General features: G+C 40.3%; 2 protein-coding genes across 2 annotated transcripts in view; one reads left to right on the forward strand and one right to left on the reverse strand.

The window, feature by feature from the left end:
• Positions 1–22,071, forward strand: part of IL1RAPL2 (interleukin 1 receptor accessory protein like 2) — a 1,535,365-nt gene that overhangs the window by 298,213 nt on the left and 1,215,081 nt on the right. Inside the window, exon 5 of the mRNA XM_081566378.1 lies at positions 2,338–2,425. The gene's annotated coding sequence lies outside the window, so the exon portion shown is untranslated. The remainder of the gene's footprint in view (positions 1–2,337; positions 2,426–22,071) is intronic.
• The window catches only part of L1TD1 (LINE1 type transposase domain containing 1), a 789,799-nt gene that overhangs the window by 109,318 nt on the left and 658,410 nt on the right, over positions 1–22,071 (reverse strand). The window lies entirely within an intron of this gene.

Below are 22,071 nucleotides of genomic sequence, written 5' to 3' on the forward strand. Positions count from 1 at the left end.
GCAGCAGCCTTGTTATTAGTTGCCATTCAGAGAAAAGGTGTTATGTAAATTCAAGGCACAATCTTGTCATTTCTTATTATTATCACTATATGTTTTTGAATTTGTTAAATTCTGCTGATTATTGGCCTGATATTTCTACAGGAAATGATAGCAATTATCTGCCTTTAGTGATGAAAGGGAGAGGTACCACCTACCTGTCTTATTCCATCATCCACATGGATAATGAATGATTTATTTAATATACTAAAAATCCACAAAAAAAGCTTTATTAATTCCTTGGAAATGAGGAGTAGGGAAAAATATGAACCAAAGGTGAAAATTAGATGGAGGCAGATTTGAGGTCAATGTAAGGAAAGTTTGCAAAGTATTAGATCTGCTTCTAAATAGCTAGGGTTCCTTTGGTAGAGAGTGAGTTTCCTGTCAATGGAGGTATTCAAATTAAGTAATAACATGTTAGGGAAATTGTACAAGGCACTTCTGTATCAGCTAATTTGGGTAACCTCTAAAGTCCCACTCAATGTTGAAATTAAAAAAAATATATTTTCAAGTATCTGTTTGGAGGGAAAGAATCAAATTTTGAAGAGTTTTAAATGGCAATGAATATGAATTATTCAATAACCTCAGAACCATGACACATCTCCCTCTTTTTAAAAACTTTTTGCTTTGAAATAATTAAAGATTCATATAATATTACAAAAATGTACAGAGAAATTTCATGTCCCCCTTACCCACTGTCCCCTAATGGTTCCATCTTCCATAACTGTAGTTTCAGAACCAGGAAATTGACATGTCACTTTTATTAAAATAATTTACTTCCCTTGATGAGTCCATAGAGAATATTTTCTTCATTGTTTCATGTACATATGATTAAATTCTATTTGCATGAATGAGAAATGTTTTTGGGCTCAGTGTGTGTGTGCAAGGAATGGTAGAAGAAACATTCTTGCCAACTAAAATGCTCTATATTTTCCCACCAATGTCTTTTTATTTCAGTGTCATAACAAACCAGGTATAATGAGGGTCAATGACTTGGTTGTTATCACAAAGCTAGTAAGTGAGGTTGCAGAGAAGGAGTTTAAACCCAGATCTGGCTGACCGTGAATTCCAGATTTTTGTGGAGGCACTTCTCTGTATCTGCTGATATGTGAGTGGCATGATAGTTAACAGATTTTTAAAACAGATCTGCTGCTGCTGTTGCTGCTAAGTCGCTTCAGTCGTGTCCGACTCTGTGCGACCCCATAGACGGCAGCCCGCCAGGCTCCCCCGTCCCTGGGATTCTCCAGGCAAGAACGCTGGAGTGGGTTGCCATTTCCTTCTCCAATGCATGAAAGTGAAAAATGAAAGTGAAGTCGCTCAGTCGTGTCCGACTCTTAGCGACCCCATGGACTGCAGCCCACCAGGCTCCTCCATCCATGGGATTTTCCAGGCAAGAGTACTGGAGTGGGGTGCCATCGCCTTCTCCATAAAACAGATCTCTGGTATTCAATTGGAAGTGAGAACCTAGCCCACACACTACATTGACTATAAGTAGTGGTTAAAGTTTAAATTCAAAATCTTTTTTTTCAGCATTTTTGCAAATTATACTTTATTATATGTTATTACAAGATGATGGCTATAATTCCCTGTGCTATATAATATATCCCTGTTACTTATCTATTTTATATGCAGTTTTTATCTGTTAATTCCATACCCTTGATTTGTCTCTCATCTTTCACCCCTTTGTAATCACAAGTTTGTTTTCTATATCTTTGAGGCTGTTTCTGTTTTGCATATACACTCATTTATATTATTTTTTAGATTCCACGTGGAAGTATTTGTCTTTCTCTATATGACATTTCACTAAGCATAAAATTCTCTAGGTTCATTCACTTTGCTGCAATAGCAGAATTTCATTTTTTTTGATGAATAATATCCCATTGTGTATATTTATGCCACATCTCCTTAATCTAATTGTCTTAATCTAGTTGTTAAGAATATGTTTTAAAAATTGTCTTTGGTCTTTTATAAAATATAAGATCGCCCAGATGCAGAAGGAGCCTTACTATATACAGTTTACATTGGTTTATGCATTTTACATTGGTTTATGCTCATTTTAGAAGAAAGACATTAGTAGTTTCTTTTAAACTTTTATTTTTGAGATAACTATAGTCATATGCAGTTCCAAGAACTAATAGAGCGAGATCCAGTATATCCTTTATCCTTTTTCCCCCAAAGATATCTTCTAAAACTGTAGTATATAGTACAGCCAGGAAATTGATATTGATATAATCCATCAATCTTATTCAGATTTCCCTAGTTTTACATGTACTCATTTGTATGTATTTGCATTATGTCTAGCTCTAGCTCAGTCACTCAGTTGTGTCTGGCTCCTTGTGACCCCCTGGACTGAAGACTGCCAGATTCCTCTGTCCATGGGATTCTCCAGGTAAGAATACTGGGGTGGTTTGCCATTCCCTTCTCCAGGAGATCCTTCCGACTCAGGGATCAAGCCTGTATCTCCTTCGTCTCATGCATTGGCAGGTGGATTCTTTACCATTTTGCTACGTGAAGTCTTGATCTGGTATCTTGGGAAGATTGTCTCCAGGTCAATTATTTCTCTTCCTATTCAATTTGATTTGGAGGGTTTCAGCACTTCTATAGGAAGAGATGTCAGGTGGAGCTTTCTTTAGCTGTGAGATGTGTACCGAAGTCTCAAACCTCTGAAGTTCTGCTGCCATTCGGGTAGTGAGAAGGACCTGGTATAGTCCTTTCTAAGGAGATTAAAGGGAAGAGTTTGTTCTTAGTGATTCAAAGTTAGAAGGGTGGGAGAAAATTGAAAACGTTAATTTGGAGAGTTGAGTTGTAGCAGAGATATTTGAAAACCCAGAAGAATCCAGGATCCATTCCAATTTATAGGTCTATAACACAATCTCAAAGACAGTTAATTGGATACAAATATATTAATAATATCTATAAAGGTTTGAGCAGTATCTACTCAAACTCATGTGCACAACAGTTTTTCTCCCTAAGATTATCCCTATTTTCCCCTCAAGGATAATCATGGTAAAAATTTGCATAAAATTTGGCTTGATTATTTATGTAAATTTAGTGAGAATAGTTATTGACCAGATAAACTCTTTCTAGGATTGTTTTGCTGGAACTGTTTATAAGAAATCTCAGACTAGACTCTTAAAAACCTCCTGAGACCAGGAAGCCGAGCCAAATTTCAAACAGTTCCTTTAAGCTGTCTGGTCATATCTGAGTCTATGCATCTTCAATTATGATATTCCAGTCAAAGCCTTGGTAATATAGCCAATGTTTCCAATTGCATTCTGTTACAAGGAGAACAGATTAGTGTTGAACTAAGGTAAATAACTAACTAGATTGCCAAGAAAAGAATACTCAAGAGTTTTAAAATTTTGGAGGGCCTGGGTAGGGAGAAAAAGGAAATGCTCATCCTTGTTTACCAAAATATATTTTACCAAAAGGCTGTCAGCTTTAAACAAAAGAGGAAAAAAAGAATTTCCTTAAATCTAGTCAAACAAAATAATAAGAAACTGGTAATGTTTTACCTCCTCAGTTTATTCAGCCCCATGTGACTAATAGTCATTCTTCTTAAATATAGTTTTTCTGTTAGTTCTAGAAATTCTTACCCAGTTCAGTTTTGTGATCTTAAAGGTGTCAGTAATTGTCTGATCATAACCTGTAGGTGTCAAAAGTTTTTCCTATAAACGTTCTGGAGGATTAAGCATTTTGTAGGAACAGTTTTGCATAAGCATCAAAATACAACTCAGTGTAAATGATAAGTGACTTAAAAAGTGCCCATTGTTAAAGATCTGATGAGAATTCACTAATGGAACTGACAGAGAAATTTGATTATTTCTATAGCACACTATTTTGAGATAATAACTAGAATCACACAGTTTTGAGCAAAATTAGCTCTTTTAATATTGAGAGTATCAGATTTAAATAATCAAAGGCCTGATAGAGACAACATAGAACATAGGTGATTATTTATTTTTGTCTGTGCTGGGTCTTTGTTTCTGTGAGTGAGCTTTCTCTTGTTGTGGTGCATGGGCTTCTCATTGCAGTGGCTTCTCTTGTTGCAGAGCACGGGCACTAGGGCACAGGGGCTTCAGTCATTGAAGCCTGTGGGCTCCAGAATACAGGCTCAATAGTTGTGCATGGGCTTAGTTGCTCCACAGCATGTGGAATCTTCCCTGACCAGGGGTTAAACCTGTGTCCTCTACATTGGCAGGTGGATTCTTAACCACTGAACCACCAGGGAAGCCCCATAGGTGGTTATTTTGACAAGAGACAAGATCTTTGTTTTTTCTAGATAGATTACTTAAGAGGTAAAGAGAAACCTTTAACAATTGCTTGTCATCATAGAAGACCAATAGTCCAATAAAACTTTCCTTTCGTTACCAGAGAGAAAAATCAAATTCTAATTTTGCAGCAGCTTATTTTTGACAAAACTCATGTACTGAATTAAATTCATTCTAATCTTAGCCAATCTTGACTATACATATAATTTTTCCTCAGGTAGAATAAAAGTTGTAGGTTTGCATTATATTCAGTGTTACTAACTCTCAGTTCAGTTCAGTTCAGTCTCTCAGTCATGTCCAATTCTTTGCAACCCCATGGACTGCAGCACGCCAGGCCTCCCTGTCTATCACCAACTCCCGGAGTTTACTCAAACTCATGTCCATTGAGTCAGTGATGCCATCCAACCATCTCATCCTCTGTCGTCCCCTTCTCCTCCTGCCCTCAATCTTTCCCAGCATCATGGTCTTTTCTAATGACTAAGTTCTTACATCAGGTGGCCAAAGTATTGGAGTTTCAGCTTTAACATCAGTCCTTCCAATGAATATTCAGGACTGATTTCCTTAGGATGGACTGGTTGGATCTTCTTGCAGTCCAAGGGATTCTCAAGAGTCTTCTCCAACACCACCGTTCAAAAGCATCAATTCTTCGGTGCTCAGCTTTCTTTATAGTCCAACTCTCACATCCATACATGGCTACTGGAAAAACGATAACTTTAACTGGACAGACCTTTGTTGGCAAAGTAATGTCTCTGCTTTTTAATGAGCTGTCTAGGTTGGTCATAACGTTCCTTCCGAGGAGTATGCATCTTTTAATTTCATAGCTGTAGTCACCTTCTGCAGTGATTCTGGAGCCCCCCAAAATAAAGTCTGCCACTGTTTCCACTGTTTCCTCATCTATTTGCCATGAAGTGATGGGACTAGATGCCATGATCTTAGTTTTCTGAATGTTGAGCTTTAAGCCAACTTTTTCACTCTCCACTTTCACTTTCATTAAGAGACCCTTAAGTTCTTCACTTTCTGCCATAAGGGTGGTATCATCTGCATATCTGAGGTTATTGATATTTCTCCCAGAAATCTTGATTCCAGCTTGTGCTTCATCCAGCCCAGGGTTTCTCATGATGTACTCTGCATATAAGTTAAATAAGCAGGGTGACAATATACAGCCTTGACGTACTCCTTTTCCTATTTGGAACCAGCCTGTTGTTTCATGTGTAAGGTATAGTTCAGGCCGAGGCAGAAAAGAAGGAGAGACGAACTCAACGGAGGTAGGTTACCTTCTCAGGCAAGGAGGGGTGACAGTCAGCCTAACGACCAGGCTGAGCACAAGAAGGATCAGGGAGGCTTCATATTTAAAGGGAGGTTTGTGGAAGCGATAAGGGAAACGTTAGTCAGGTGTAATGTTTTGGGTGTTCTTTAGTTGAGATGGAATTTGTAGCTGAACAGGGGATGGGAGGTTTTGAGCAGGGGGTGATAAGTCCTTTGGGCAGGGGGTGATAAGTCCTTGGCAGATGTAGGGGGTGGAAGGTTTCTGGACAGGCGGTGATAAGTTCCAAGTAGATGGAACCAGCCTGGAGCATCAGGGTGGTACCTAAAGTTCGGTTTTGTTCTCTCCGAAGTTAGAAGATTCATCAAGGGCCTTTGAGACCATTGTTTTCTTTTCTAGGCCCAAAGACTCCTGCACCTTGTCCAGTTCTAACTGTTGCTTCCTGGCCTGCATACAGATTTCTCAAGAGGCAGGTCAGGTGGTCTGGTATTCCCATCTCTTTCAGAATTTTCCACAGTTTATCGTGATCCACACAGTCAGAGGCTTTGGCATAGTCAATAAAGCAGAAGTAGATGTTTTTCTGGAACTCTCTTGATTTTTCAATGATCCAACGGATGTTGGCAATTTTATCTCTGGTTCCTCTGCCTTCTCTAAAATGAGCTTGAACATCTGGAAGTTCATGGTTCACATACTGTTGAAGCCTGGCTTGGAGAATTTTGAGCATTACTTTACTAGCGTGTGAGATGAGTGCAATTGTGCAGTAGTTTGAGCATTCTTTGGCATTGCCTTTCTTTGGGATTGGAATGAAAACTGACCTTTTCCAGTCCTGTGGCCACTGCTGAGTTTTCCAAATTTGCTGACATATTGAGTGCAGCACTTTCACAGCATCATATTTTAGGATTTGAAATAGCTCACCTGGAATTCCATCACCTCCACTAGCTTTGTTTGTAGTGATGCTTCCTAAGGCCCACTTGACTTCATATTCCAGGATGTCTGGCTCTCGGTGAGTGATCATACCATCGTGATTATCTGGATCATGAAGATCCTTTCTGATTGTTCTTCTTTGTATTCTTCCCACCTCTTCTTAATATCTTCTGCTTCTGTTAGGTCCTTACAATTTCTGTCCTTTATTGTGCCCATCTTTGCATGAAATGTTCCCTTGGTATCTCTAATTTTCTTGAAGGGATCTCTAGTCTTTCCAATTCTATTGTTTTTCTCTATTTCTTTGCACTGATCACTGAGGAAGGCTTTCTTATCTCTCCTTGCTATTCTTTGAAACTCTGCATTCAAATGAGTATATCTTTCCTTTTCTCCTTTGCTTTTAGCTTCTCTTCCTTTCACAGCTATTTTTAAGGCCTCCTCAGACTGCCATTTTGCTTTTTTTGCATTTCTTTTGCTTGGGGATGGTCTTGATCCCTGTCTCCTGTACAATGTCATGAACCTCCATCCATAGTTCATCAGGCACTCTATCTATCCGATCTAGTCCCTTAAATCTATTTCTCACTTCCACTGTATATTATCATAAGGGATTTGATTTAGGTCATACCTGAATGGTCTAGTGGTTTTCCCTACTTTCTTCAATTTAAGTCTGAATTTGGCAATAAGGAGTTCAGGATCTGAGCCACAGTCAGCTCCTGGTCTTGTTCTTGCTGACTGTATAGAGCTTCTCCATCTTTGGCTGCAAAGAATATAGTCAATCTGATTTTGGTGTTGACCATCTGGTGACGTCCATGTGTAGAGTCTTCTCTTGTGTTGTTGGACGAGGGTGTTTGTGATGACCAGTGCGTTCTCTTAGCAAAACTCTTACGAGCCTTTGCCCTGCTTCATTCTGTACACCAAGGCCAAATTTGCCTGTTATTCCAGGTGTTTCTTGACTTCCTACTTTTGCATTCCAGTCCCCTATAATGAAAAGGACATCTTTTTTGTGTGTTCATTCTAAACGGTCTTGTAGGTCTTCTTAGAACCATTCAACTTCAGCTTCTTCAGCATTACTGGTCGGGGCATAGACTTGGATTTCTGTGATATTGAGTGGTTTGCCTTGGAAACGAACAAAGATCATTCTGTCATTTTTGAGATTGCATCCTAGTACTGCATTTTGGACTCTTTTGTTGACTCTGATATCTACTCCATTTCTTTTAAGGGATTCTTGCTCACAGTAGTAGATATAATGGTCATCTGAGTTAAATTCACCCATTCCAGTCCATTTTAGTTCAGTGATTCCTAGAATGTCAACATTCACTCTTGCCATCTCTTGATTGACCACTTTCAATTTGCCTTGATTCGTGGACCTAACTTTCCAGGTTCCTATGCAATATTGCTCTTTACAGCATCGGATTTTACCTCCATCACCAATCACATCCACAGCTGGGTGTTGTTTTTGCTTTGGCTCTGTCTCTTCATTCTTTCTGGAGTTATTTCTCCACTGATCTCCAGTAGCATGTTGGGTACCTACTGACCAGGGGAGTTCATCTTTCAGTGTCCTATCTTTTTGCTTTTTCTTACTATTCGTGGGGTTCTCAAGGCAAGAATACTGAAGTGGTTTGCCATTCCCTTCTCCAGTGGACAACATTTTGTCAGAACTCTCTACCATAACCCGTCCGTCTTGGGTGGCCCTACACAGCATGGCTCATAGTTTCACTGAGTTAGTCAAGGCTGTGGTCCATGTGATCAGATCGGTTGGTTTTCTGTGATTGTGGTTTTCAGTCTGTCTGCCCTCTGATGGAGATGGATAAGAAGCTTATGGAAGCTTCCTGATGGGAAAGACTGACTGAGGGGGAAACTGGGTCTTGTTTTAATGGGTGGGGCCATGCTCAGTAAATCTTTAATCCAATTTTCTGTTGATGAGTGGAGCTGTATTCCCTCCTTGCTGTTTACCTGGGGCCAAACTATGGTGGAGGTAATGAAGATAATGGTGACCTCCTTCAAAACATCCCATGCATGTACTGCTACACTCAGTGCCCCCAACCCTGCAGCAGGCCACCACCGACCTACACCTCCGCAGGAGACTCCTCACAGGCAAGTCTGGGTCAATCTGTGGGTTCACTGCTCCTTTATCCTGGGTCCTGGTGCACAAGGTTCTGTTTGTGCCCTCCAAGAATCTATTTCCCAGTCCTATGTAAATTCTGGTAGCTCTATGGTGGGGTTAATGGCGACCTCCTCCAAGAGGACTTATGCCATACCCAAGTCTGCTGCACCCAGAGCCCCTGTCCCTGTGGCAGTCCACTGCTGACCCATACCTCCACAGGAGATGGTCAAACACAGTTTTGTCTCATTCTCTGTGGGGCCTCTGGGTAGTGGTGTGCACTAGGTTTGTTTGAGCCCTTTGAGCGTCTCTGGCAGGAATGGGGTTTGATTTTAAATGTGAATTTGCCCCTCCTACCATCTTGCTGGGGCTTCTCCTTTGCTCTTGGCTGTGGGGTATCTCCTCACAGCCACTCCAGCGCCTACCGTCTTACTGAAGTTTCTCTGACCTTGGACGTGGGGTATCTCTTCATGGCCACTCCAGCAGCGTGCTGTTTTAAAGTTACTAACTTTAAAACATACCTGTTTTAATCAAACCAGCAAACTTAAAATAGATTTAATACCAAATATTTTCCTAGATTATGTGAACGTGAAAGTCATTTGGCATTTCTATTATATTTTTGAGAATTTTATGAATCCTAAATTTATATAAATTCTTGTTAAGTTAATTAAATAAGTTTCTTTACAAATTAATTTTAATAATACCACCTGGAGGTAGAAAATAGTAGACATCAACAGCATACATATGTATGTATACATGAATGTATAGATAGATGCAAACAGAGACATTATAGTTTCCTTTTTAAGTTTTAGCCATGAGAGAAGTATGATTATGTAAAACTCACTAGCTGTGTAAGAATAATTGTAGTAATAAAAAAAAACTTAGTTGCTCAGATGGCTAAAGTTTTTCTCTTATTGTTTGTGGAGAAGACACTTAAATTTTGTATTTGTCCTTCATGAGTAATCTTATGAAACTGGAGTGGTTTGTGTTTTTTAAAAAAAACCTCTATCTTCCTTTTTTTGTTGTTTTTTCAGTCAGAGATTTGAGATGGTCTAGGTAAGAACAGGAAAAGGAAATGGCAACCCACTCCAGTGTTCTTGCCTGGAGAATCCCAGGGATGGCAGAGCCTGGTGGGCTGCCATCTATGGTGTCGCACAGAGTTGGACATGACTGACGCGACTTAGCAGCAGCAGCAGCGGCAGGTAAGAACAGTTGCTTTTAATTCCTCAAGAAATTGGGTTGCAACTGAAACGACTTCACAGGTTATTATCTTCAATTTGCTGAAGGGAGGAGGTTTACAAAAATTCTTATATGCTCTAAATATTAGCTTCCAATGTCTGACCAACTTTAGGTCATAAAGGTATCAAAATAAGTCATTTAACATATCTTACCAGTTTTTCAGTGAGGACAAACATTTATAGCAGTATTGAAAAATCCCATGAACTCAAGAGGCATGGAATAAATAAATAAATAAATTTTATTTATTTTATTTTCCTGTCTCTATCAGGTACTACATACAGAGACCAGGGGAGCTGATTCTGATAAGTATTTTCACCCTTATCCAGCTTCTGCCAGTTTTCCCAGGATCCCATTTGTAGGTTCTGAGTGAATAAGTGAGGTTTAGAGTCAAGAGTGTAGCTCTGATATTTACCAGAATTTGTTAAGGTAATTTTAAAAATTAATTAATTTATTATAATTGGAGAATAATTACTTTACAATATTGTGGTGGGTTTTGCCATACATCAAGATGAATCGGCTGGCTGCAGATATGAGTGCCCCCCCCCATCCTGAAACCCCCTCTCCCCTCCCTCCCCACCCATCCCTCTGGGTTGTCCTAGAGCACCAGCTTTGTGTGCCCTGCTTAAAAGCTTTTGCACAATGAAGGAAACTATAAGCAAGGTGAAAAGACAGCCCTCAGAGTGGGAGAAAATAATAGCAAATAAAACAACTGACAAAGAATTAATCTCCAAAATATACAAGCAGCTCATGCAGCTCAATACCAGAGAAACAAGCAATCCAATCAAAAAGTGGGCAGAAGACTTAAACAGACATTTCTCCAAAGAAGACATACATATGACTAATAAACGCGCAGAAAGATGCTCAATATCACTCATTATTAAAGAAATGCAAATCAACCACAGTGAGGTATCATCTCACTCTGATCACAATGGCCATCTTCGAAAAGTGTACAAACAAATGCTGGAGAGGGTGTGGAGAAAAGGGAACCCTCTTACACTTGGTGGGAATGCAAACTTATACAGCCACTATGGAGAACAGTGTGGAGATTCCTTAAAAAACTGGGAATAGAACTACCATACAATGCAGCAATCCCACTGCTGGGCATACATCCCAAGGAAACCAGAATTGGAAGAGAATTTGGTAAGGTAATTTTAAAACAAGTTTTAATTTTCCCTTGGCTATTTAAGGAAATTGCTAGCATCAGTTTACTTGAGAATCCCTTCAAGTCCTGTCAACTCTGAGAGGGGACTATATGGGGGCCCTCCTTGGGGGTAGGGATGGGGGCACTTGAGCTGAAGAATTTACTTAAGATCGTTAAGGACAATCTTTTATTAAGTGTCCCAGTTGATTACAAATGTAACATTGATCTTTGGGCCATTATTTTCATAGTGGTTCCCTAGAACAGTGCCCTGTGGGGGGCCCAGGTGTTATTTTAAGTCTGTAGCCTGGGAGCTCTTGTAGCTGAAAAGCCAATCAATGCCTAGGCAGATTTTTGTTTACCAACTTGCTCAAGTGTTCCAGAAATAGATCCATTTGCTGGAAGTGCAGCCAGCCAAATGCTGAGACACTGAGGTTTGCAGCAGAGATAGGGTTTATTCAGCCAAGTGAAGAGATGGGAGGATGAATCTCAAGTCTGTGTCTTTGAAGTAGAGGGGCTTGGAATATTTATGTGATAAAGGCAAAGTCTGGAGAGTGTGGGGAAAGGTGATTGGAAATAAGGAAAAGCTCAGATAATCATTCTGCTCAAGCTAAACTGCAGGTTTCTTCATGGGATGCATGTTTAGAAATTTGTGTGCGTGCTGTTCTTGGCCGCTCAGTCGTGTCCAACTCTTTGCAACCCCATGGACTGGAGCCTGCCAGGCTCCTCTGTCCGTGGAATTTTCTTGGGAAGAATACTGGAGTGGGTTGCCATTTCCTCTTCCAGAGGATCTTCCTGACCCAGGGATCCAACTTGTGTCTCTTGCGTCTCCTGCATTGACAGGTGGATTCTTTACCACTGCACGACCTGGCAAGTGGAATTTTTGGCCTTCTGGTGTCAAGAGGTCACTCAGTGGATACTGTTGCATGCCCAGTTGGAGGATTGGTGATCCTAGCCAGTCTTAAGCAGTTTGATAGCTGACTCCCAAGTTCTTGAAAATTGATATAAGTAAACTTCTTATTTTTCAGGCTGTATGATACTTGGAGGACATGCAAGTTTTTGTAGTAACAATTAAAGCAAGCTTGATCAGTGAAGGCAGGTTATAAGTTTAATGGATCTTCCATTCAAAGTGCTCCACTATGGTCACAAGTTCAGGCAGACTGGTGACCTCCCACCATATTTTCTGCCTTTATATCAACCCGCTAACCTCAGGAGATAATCCCTTTACAAATTTGGCAGTTAGAGCAGGTCATTTAGTCTTGAAGTTGTGTCTGACTCTTTTGTGACCCCATGAATTATAGCATGCCAGGCTCCTCTGTCCATGACATTTCCCTGGTGAGAATACTAGGGTGGGTTGCCATTTCCTTCTCCAGGGGATCTTCCTGACCCAGGGATCGAACCTGTGTCTCCTGCACTGGCAGGAAGTTTCTTTTACCACTAGCTGTCAGGGAAGCCCCAGGGCAGGTTGAATGACCCTATTTAATGTGTGGAACCCAGAATATCATAAGAAGAGGGTTTCTGAATGGGCTTTAACATCTGTCACATATTCATCCTTCTTTTTTTTTTCATGTTTGAAGGATTGGCCAATCAGTGCAAGTAAGGAAGACTCTAGAGATGGCTTGTAAAAGCTCAGTTGCCATTTTGTGAGCTTTCTCTGGTTGAAGATGTCAAATATCATCCTTCAAGATTTGCCATTTTGTTTCCTGCATACTCTTTGGGGCTTCACCAGGTCCTACCAACATGTGCACAAGCTAATAAAGACCTGGCATCCTGGGGTCATAGTCCCCAGTATGACTGTTAAATCCTTCAAAAATATTTTGGAGATCCTCCCTATGTTTTGGGAATTCTTTAACTATGGCCCTTAGTTCAGTTTTGGACCAAGGAATGAAAGGTACCTGAGAAGGTTTATCTGCAACCTTGGGTAGTTTTATAAGGTGCCTTTAATAGTCTCTTCAGAGAGGAAAAGCAGTTCAGGTAGAAAATTAGTGAAATATGAATACACAGGAAAAGGTGGCTAGAGGGGAGCAGTAGGAGCCACATCAGTCTTATTGTCTTTTGTCTTAGGCACCCCTTGTGTTTTTAATTTTTCACTAGCCTTTTGTAACAAGTCTTTCAATGAATCTATTTTTGGAATCCTGAAGCCTTTTGGAAGCTTCTGCATAGGTAACCCATTCTGTTTGTGTAATTCAGAACCCTTACTTTCAAGTGTACTTTTTTAATGAATGATCTTGTTGAATTGGGAACAATCCCTATAATGGTAATTATAATGTTAGGTTGTTTTTAGTAAGTTTTTGCTGTTTTGGTTGGTATTTATAGCTTCTGAGAATATAGTTCTTAGTCATAAAATAAAGTGTGCCGGAAGGTGGTGAACTTGACACCTTAGAAATGAAAAATCCCTTCTCTGATAAATTTATACAGAACAAGACACACATGTGCACCTCAATATATTGGCAGTAACCGAGAGATGTTACTGGGTCTTGGCCAAGAGAAGATCCTAGGTACAACACCAATGCTTCCTGTGAAACCTTGTACTGGGGAAAGGATTGAACAAGCAGATCTCAACAAGTGGAAACTGTGGAGTGGGGGTTCCACATTGATAGGGAACTGCACACTGCCACTAACAGCTCCATATGGATCTTAAGACAGAATCAAGAGCTGGGTGTTTTGCACTCAGAATCTTGGGAATTGCGTTCTAAAAGGCTAGGGGCATGGCTCTGGGCAGAACTCTGTCAGCTCAGTTGGGCTCTGGAGATAGCCATCTGCCAGCTCAAGCCAATACACCCTGCACAGGAAAACCAATTAGGTTGGGAGTTCAATGCAAAGAGAGTGGAGCTCAAAACTGACAGGAACTTCCCCATGGCTCTCAGAGATGGTGAGAAAGACAGTGAATTAAAAAGGGGCACCACACCAGTGTTTTTTGTTGTCCCCAAATGCCATCAGAAGTTTATTTCAGTTCCTGTCACTACCACCAAATCTGTTACATAACAAAAATTCAGACACATAAAATGTAAACATCTAATTGGCTTTATTGAATGATTCACGAATTGGACAGCATCCCATCTAGCAAGTAGAAAGAAGCTCAGAGGGGCTATATAAAATGGAAGACATTTATAGGTGAAAGGGGAGAAAGAGTGGATTTTTTTCAGGCTTAGGTAACCCACTTATGAAAGTAAAGTGTTAGTTGTTCAGTCATGTCTGACTCTTTGTGACCCCATGGACTGTAACCCACCAGGCTCCTTTGTCCATGGAAGTCTCAAGGCAAGAATACTGAAGCTCCAATACTTTGGCCATCTGATGCAAAGAGTCCACTCATTGGAAAAGACTCTGATGGTGGGAAAGGTTGAGGGCAGAAGGAGAAGAGGGCAACAGAAAATGAGATGGTTGGATGGCATGAATTTGAGCGAACTCTGGGAGATACTGAAGGACAGAGGAGTCTGGTGTGCTGCAGTCCATGGGGTCACAAAGAGTCGGACATGACTTAGCAATTGAACAACAACAGCAACTCACTTATGGGAGCCAGAAGTGGGCTATGTGGAAGATTACCTCATTGGTACTGACCAGAAAATTCCAGACTGATTGATTAAGACTGCATTCTTGAGAGTGGTTTTAACTGAAATTAGGTTAGGTATTAAGCCTTTGTTGACTGATGCGGGGCATAGCACTGGTGACTCCATTTTGGGCCAGTCGTTTCATTTTTTAACACCATTTTATAGGCCCTCTGCTATGTACTTAACACGCATCATCCAATTTAGTCCTCAAAAAACCCCTCCATTTTAACATATGAGGAAATTGAGGCCCAAAGAGGTGAAGTAATGTTTTCAAGGTCACACAACTGGGAAGTGGCAAAGTTGGACTTGATTACAAGCCAGTCTAATTCCAGAGCCTATGTTTTCTCTTAACAATGACACTATCCTACCTACTCCTTTGGAAAAGGACTCCAAGTAAAGCAGATGGCAAATTCTTCAACTTGTCATATAACAGATAAATAATAGAGCATATCCTTAGAAGGTATTGATTTGACATTCAGGCTTAAATTCTCTGCTGTGACAACTTAAAGAAAAGCTGGAAAACCAGTTTCTAAGTTTATAGGAACATATTGATGCTCCTTTGGTTTAGTGGGAATTGATACTCCCAGTGATTTGGCTGTGGGAAAGTGGGAAGCACAGTAGACATGTAATTAGAATACCTGAGCTCATGTTCTGTGAGATTGCCTCCTCCCAGTTTCAGTTGAGGAGTAGTATTACTCTTACTTATGTTACTGTGATTCTCCCTGTAGACTCATCTGTCTTTTCTGCCTGTCTTCCCCTCGCAATTTTCCAGGACTGGAAAGGTTCTTTCACCCCCCACTAGACTATATTCTGCTTCTCTCATAGAATTGGCTTAGCTGTCACAGGAAAATGGATTATTTTTCTGGGACACTCTATGATCTGGATCCTTTCAACTTAACCCTTGACTTTCTAAAGGAAGAAATAAAGGAATTAAGATATATGTACTTTTTTTACATAGAATTACATGCAATTTGTGTGTGTGTGTGTGTGTGTGTGTGTGTGTGTATGTATGTATAGTTCCTAGCAAGATATTAAGAAGAGTAGAGACATTTAGGCCATAGTAAAAATCTTATTGATTACACTGTTATTATTGTCATAAGACAAAAGGCCTGGCCTGAAGGCTGTTGCCCTACTGCATGATTCTATTTTGTATGTAAGAAGTGAATATTGCCCTGTCTTTCTCTTCTTTTCTTCTCTTTCTGTCATAGATGCTAATGTCTGTGCCATTCACTCTCATCAACTCCACAGATGATTACCTCATGCAGACTAGGGTGAAAGTTAAGTACTCAAGAAGACAAAGGAGAAAAGCACAATAATAATTTTAAAACTGTTTCCTCTTTTAAATGGAAAATACCTCTTGACAGAGTTGATTTGAATATATGTGGCAATAAAATGTAGTGATCAAAAGCACAGGCTTTGGATTCATACATATCAGGTTTTAAGTTTCAGTTCTACTATTAGAAATTAAACAGCTTCTCAATGCCTTAGTTTTTGAAACTGCAAAATGCAGGTGATGACAGCAATTAATGAAGATGAAATGAGATAGAACATGTAAAGTGCTTTGCAACAGTTAAGTAATCAATAAATGACAGCTGTTTTTTATTGTTTGCAATAATAGTAAACCCGTTAAACAAATGAGCTAGATTCTGGTCAAGGATCACTATCTCAAGATCTGATCCTGGCATATCAACCCAAATTCATTTGTTCTCAAAGAAGTGTATGAGAAGTTGTGCAATGTAATTTCCATGTAAGACTTGAGGTAGTAGGAATAAATCAGAAAAGGGGGGTTTTCTCATTTTTTTCTCTATTCTGAAACTCATGTCACCTGTCATGATGGTAGAAAGGGCAAGCTGGAAGGAGAAAATTAAGAAAGAGGAGGCAATGCAGAGTGGCTTTTCCTTGGAAATCAATCGAGAACACAGTATACATTTCTCCTCCCAAAACAACTTCTCTGCATCCTAGTACCACAACGACTAAGGAAGACCACTGTGATTTTTGCTTAAAATCACAGCTAACTGGAATCTATAGACAACGAGAAGTTCAGACAAGACAATTGCACATGGCTACACATAGGGGTGTGACACAAGGGAAGGGAATGTTTGATGTTGGTTTGCAAAGAACTGTTTGGCCAGGGAGAGGTTTGAGGTATGTCAGGAAAGGAGAAACTCATACTGATTTGATCTGTTTCATTACTTATGTATCTTGAAAGGGAAGGAATAACTGGCTTTAAAAGATTGTGCTCTGTTGAAAGTTTGTTACTTACATACTGCTTTGCTTCTGTCTTTGATACTGAGCATTATTTTACAATAGGCAAAAAATAGTGTCTGCATCTTTTTCTTGTATCCAACACCCTCATTTTCATTAAAATTGTCTTTGTATCCTGGGAAGTGAGGTTCATCTCTCCTTTCCCTGCTGTAGAGGGAAAAACAAGAAGAGCTGGAAGAAATGGAAGGTGAAATGTCAATTACCTAAGGTATTTCAGTATAACCTTGGGCAGAGGCCAGCTACTGAACATGGAAGGTAGTAAAGCAAAATTCAGAGTGTGTTGTTATAATGGGATGGCTTGCAAGTCATGCTGACAGTGGGTTGTACTCTCACAGTTCTGTTTATTTATAGCTCCCCCCTCACCCAAATGCTACAGAACAACAAGTATTCTGACAAGTTGGAATGCTAATAGATTATACAAAAACCAACCAACGAGAACCCATTCCAAAATGTCTGTCTCTCCCCAATAATTAGGTAGGAAATTGGAGAACAGGGGTTCTTTTTCACATCTAATGAGATTTAGGTGTCATGAGGGCAGACAGGGATGAAATCAATGCCATTTGACCTGATCTGTAGGATAGGAAGGATCCAGTTAGATTTATAGTCTCTGGCCGACATTTGATATTTATACCATTATATTCTTCTGGTCAGTGCCTTTGTGCATTCCGATTCCTGTGGTTGGGTGGTCTTTGAGACCAGCTCTCAGTGTCATGGTCTTAAATTTAGAGCGTCCTGCATGTTCTAACCAACAAGAGAGCAACTGTGTCCTAGCACTTTAAATATGGTCCTTGATTGGTCTATCTTTCCTCAATGATTTTTCACTTAGCCAAATCTCTTCACTGTATATAGATAGATGGGGCCATCCCAGATACATGAGGATGTATAATAATTAGGGACAGCTTGCTTCAGATAAATTCAGTTTGCAAATAGGAAAGAGAACACCAGATTATGCTGATTTCCTCCAAATAACTGATTTTTTTTAAAAAAGCTCATAGCAAAGCAGAGTCTTCTATTGTGTTCCTAAAACAATAATAATACCACAAGTAGCAAAAGTAATGGCCCTGGGTGGTATCTTGTCCCTCCTCCCTCCCCACCCTACTTTTATTGCTTTTATGACTACAGTCTTGGAGAATTTTGAAGGATAGTCCAGAAGGCAAAATACACCTCGGTGTGAAGGAGGAAACAGAACAGGCTCCATCTTGAAAGCAGGACTACATCTTGGGCCGGACTGTGGACTTTGAGCTGTATGCCCAGTATCTATGGAAATTACATACCAACTGGAAAACCAGCCCCTCTGGATGGGAGACTCTCAGGGCTCATACCTAGACTTTCTGTCGCCTAAAAGAATACCATAATTATCTGTGTAACAGAATAGAATCATAAATTCTATTATGCTTATTGGGATATGACCACAGGCCTATTGATAATTGTCTACTGTTAACTACCTAGGCTTAAGGCATATGAATCATGGGTTAACTTTGATTGTATCTTTCTTTTCCTTTGTTCAGACTAGTTTCAGGGAATTTGGGGAGGTGGGTTTGGGCACGTACACTTAGGGTATATACGGCTGCTGCTGCTGCTAAGTTGCTTTAGTCGTGTCTGACTCTGTGCGACCCCATAGACGGAAGCCCACCAGGCTTCACCGTCCGTGAGATTCTCCAGGCAAGAACACTGGAGTGGATTGCCGTTTCCTTCTCCAATGCATGAAAGTGAAAAGTAAAAGTGAAGTCGCTCAGTCGTGTCCAACTCTTCATGACCCCTTGGACTGCAGCCCACCAGGCTCCTCCGTCCATGGGATTTTCCAGGCAAGAGTACTGGAGTATATAAGGTTTTCACAAAAGCTGGTCGGGGTCCTTGGCTAAGAGGAGAGTCTGCCTTGGGCCCACTGGTGTAATAAACTGCATTCTGCTATCTGCATTGTCCTGAGTGAGTTTGTTTCCCGGAACGCGTGGCTACAACAAGTAGAAGAGGCAACCTACTTGTTTATTCTTGTTCCTGTTAACCAACACCGTGTTTTATGAGCTTCCAGCACAAATACATGGTGTGGCAACCCAAATGATGCTAACTTAGTAGACCATGAAGTGTGTTTTTCAGGTGTCTCTTCCTGTGACTTCAGCCTGCCACCACTGACATGTCTCTGGGCAGTACTGAGTCCTGAGTTCTAATCATAGTTCAGTCACTTATCTTGTGCGACTGTGGGCAAAGTGGTCTTTAGGTTTCTATCTATTCATCTTTCAAATGGGAAAAAGTGAGTAAATAGTGGCACTATTGTGGATGTAGTTAGTTAATACAAGTACTTTGAAGAAAACGTGTAAATCTTTATACAAAAGCATTGGATAATTCACCCATTTAGCAGTGTCTCATTCAGTGCTGAAGATAGTTTCTTGACTAAAGAAAACCCTGTTTTCTAAAAATCCTAAATGCCATTTGCAGGGGAAAAAAATTTCACTCTGATCACTGAATTTATTAGCTAGCTCTGAGTATGTGATCTGCACTACATGAAGTGACACTTGCCTCTAGAGTTTCTTTAAGCGTGATTATGTTCTCTTTCGTGTGTGTTCTGCTTTTTTACCATTAGATTATTTCTTCTCCAAGTGAGGTCCTTATGCCACATGGCCCAGAATCACTCGTTCAAGTGATAATTCCTACGCCAGTGCACCAAGGTTCACATCAAGAAGGTCTGAGGAAGACTCCTAAATCTAAATTTTCATACTAAAGTTTGAGACCTACAGGATCAATTTTTTTCTAGGACAGAGGTGAACTGATAAATTCATCATTGTGCTCCTTTATCTCCTTTGTCATAATCAAAAGATCATTGTCTAGCAAACATGGATTGGCTAACTACATGTTATTCCTGATTTTCCCCTTCATTTTTCACAAGTGCAGGCTACCCCATTCTGTGCAAACTCATAGAGTTGTAGGAGAGAGATGGTATAAAATTATATAGTCTTTTCCCTTAGATTGGCACACATAAACAGAAGTCTTATTTTTCTTTCTTGTCCTGTGCCCAGGGAGCCATGTTTGATCTATGGAATCAGAATCATGCAGGCTTGCATCAGAAAACGTCAAGCCTCTACACCATAGATCCCAAAGCCCAGCTTTTTAAAGTGTGATCCCTGGACCAGCAACATCAATTCCACCTGAAAATTTGTTAGAAATGCAAACTCTTAGCGCCCTCCTTCCCACTAGACCTACTGAATCAAACTAGGGTGTGTTTAGCAATCTGTGTTTTAACAAACTCACCAGGGGATTTTGATTCAGAAGCTGGAGAACCACTGTCCTAAAGCATTTTCTACCCCTAAACCGCATTCTCTCTAAACCCTGAGGCTGCTGGAACAGGAAATGGAGAGTTGTTTTGTGCAGAAAAACATGAGCATTGAAATGTGGAATGAAATGTTAAGGTCTTATTTAGCGTTTTTGTGCTTAAGGGAGATCAGATCTTTAAATAGCAAGTCTTCTGAAAGTGACTATAAATACTATATACACACCCAATGACAACACTTAACCACATATGTATATGTGTACAGGCATGAATGCATAAATATGCACACAAAACACATGTAGAAATACATAATACATATCTATTGTGTGTGTATATATATATATATATATTTTTTTTTTTTTCCCTTTAGGAAAAAGAACAAAGAGTGGAGATTTAGGCAGCAAGAAAAATCTCAGCAATAGTAATCAATAAAAAATGCAGGCAAGTGAACAAACTTGAAATAAATCCCAATCAGCAGTCCCAGATGATATGCATTCTGGGGTTTTGGTGGAATTCACTAATGTTTTCTTTAAGCCACTGACAACTTGAAAACTTGATAGAACCCACTTGGGTATGCACCACGATTTGCCTTGTCAGCATTCTGTATAATGGTGGTATTCCAGCAGGTATATTCACTAGACCCTGTCTGCCTACCACTCTCCTCCCACCAAGGAAGAAGGAAGAAGATTCCATTTATAGGTGTAGATGATATCCAGAATTAACAGAAGAAACTTTTTGAAAAAAAAAATCTGTTTTGGTTGTTGTAAATGGATCCTTCTCAGCTCTGCATGCTGTAATTTAATCCCCTGGTGTGTAACACATGACAAATGTTCCTCCCAAGGCCTACACAGGGCAGCTGGGCCTATGTAGCCTTCAGCTGCTTGTGCTGAGATTTACTAGTTCATAGTCTGGCAGTAGTACTGGGGAGAGAAAGCTAGGAGCTTTTCCACTGAGTGGGACTTTGACATCAATGCATATTCCATTCCAATGATGTTTCCCTCCTGCATGGTCCTGACACTGAAGATGGAGAGGCTGAAGTGGTGAACAGATATTTAGCTGGAGGTGTGAGCTCTTCAAGGGTGAAAGAAAGCCTCTGGTTTTTCCTGCTTCTGGAACCAAATGGTCAGGCTGGGTCGGTCACATGGGCAGACTGAAGGTTTAGGAAGCCAAGACACTTGAGACCATTCCTTCTGCAAACCGTCTAGTGTCCCCACAGTGCATTAACAGGCCATACTCTGGAGCGTGTGTGTGTGTGTATGTGTGTGTGTGTGTGTGTGTGTGTGTGCATGTTCGTGTGCACACTCAGTTGTGTCTGATTTTTTACAATGCTATGGACTGTAGCCCACCAGGTGCCTCTGTCCATGGGATTTTCCAGGCAAGAATATGAGTCAGGTGCCATTTTCTCTTCCAGGGGATCTTCCCAACCCAGGGATGGAACTGAGGTCTCTTGACCTGCATTGGCAGGTGGATTCTTTACCACTGTGCCACCTTGTATGCTCCACTCTGAACCCTAGCCATATGCTGCATCTTTATTGCCAGCCAGTCACTTTGGAAGTTACAGGGAACAAGGATAAATGCTTCTCTGTAATCCCTTTCTGGGTAAAGAGGACTCCAAATGCATTTTTTTTTTTCATGGACAGCACAGATGTTTTGTGGAGATGAATGATTCTGTGGGTTTTTGGATAGGGGTTTGATGTGTGAATGTTCTTTTCCTGTAGAGATTTATATGCTATTAACTAGCTTTTCTAATATTTCAATGACACCCAGGCTTTTCTCTCATCTTGTTCTGATGTGCTGTTTCTACCTCTTGTAGAACTTCATGGACCTATACCACAGAAAGGGGTAACAAAGCCATGTATATTTAGATGGTCATATGTCAGAAATCAGGGACATTAGTGGAAAGATGGCTGATCTAGGAGGGAGGGGGCCTTGTTTATGACTCCAGGACTGTCATTATCTACCTTGGTCATCTTGGGGTTATCCTTTTTCCATTCTTTGGCCTCAATTTCTTCATGTATAAAGTATA

This window comes from Giraffa tippelskirchi, chromosome X (assembly GCF_054371585.1).
Source record: "Giraffa tippelskirchi isolate mGirTip1 chromosome X, T2T-mGirTip1v1.2.pri, whole genome shotgun sequence".
Lineage (NCBI taxonomy): Eukaryota > Metazoa > Chordata > Mammalia > Artiodactyla > Giraffidae > Giraffa > Giraffa tippelskirchi.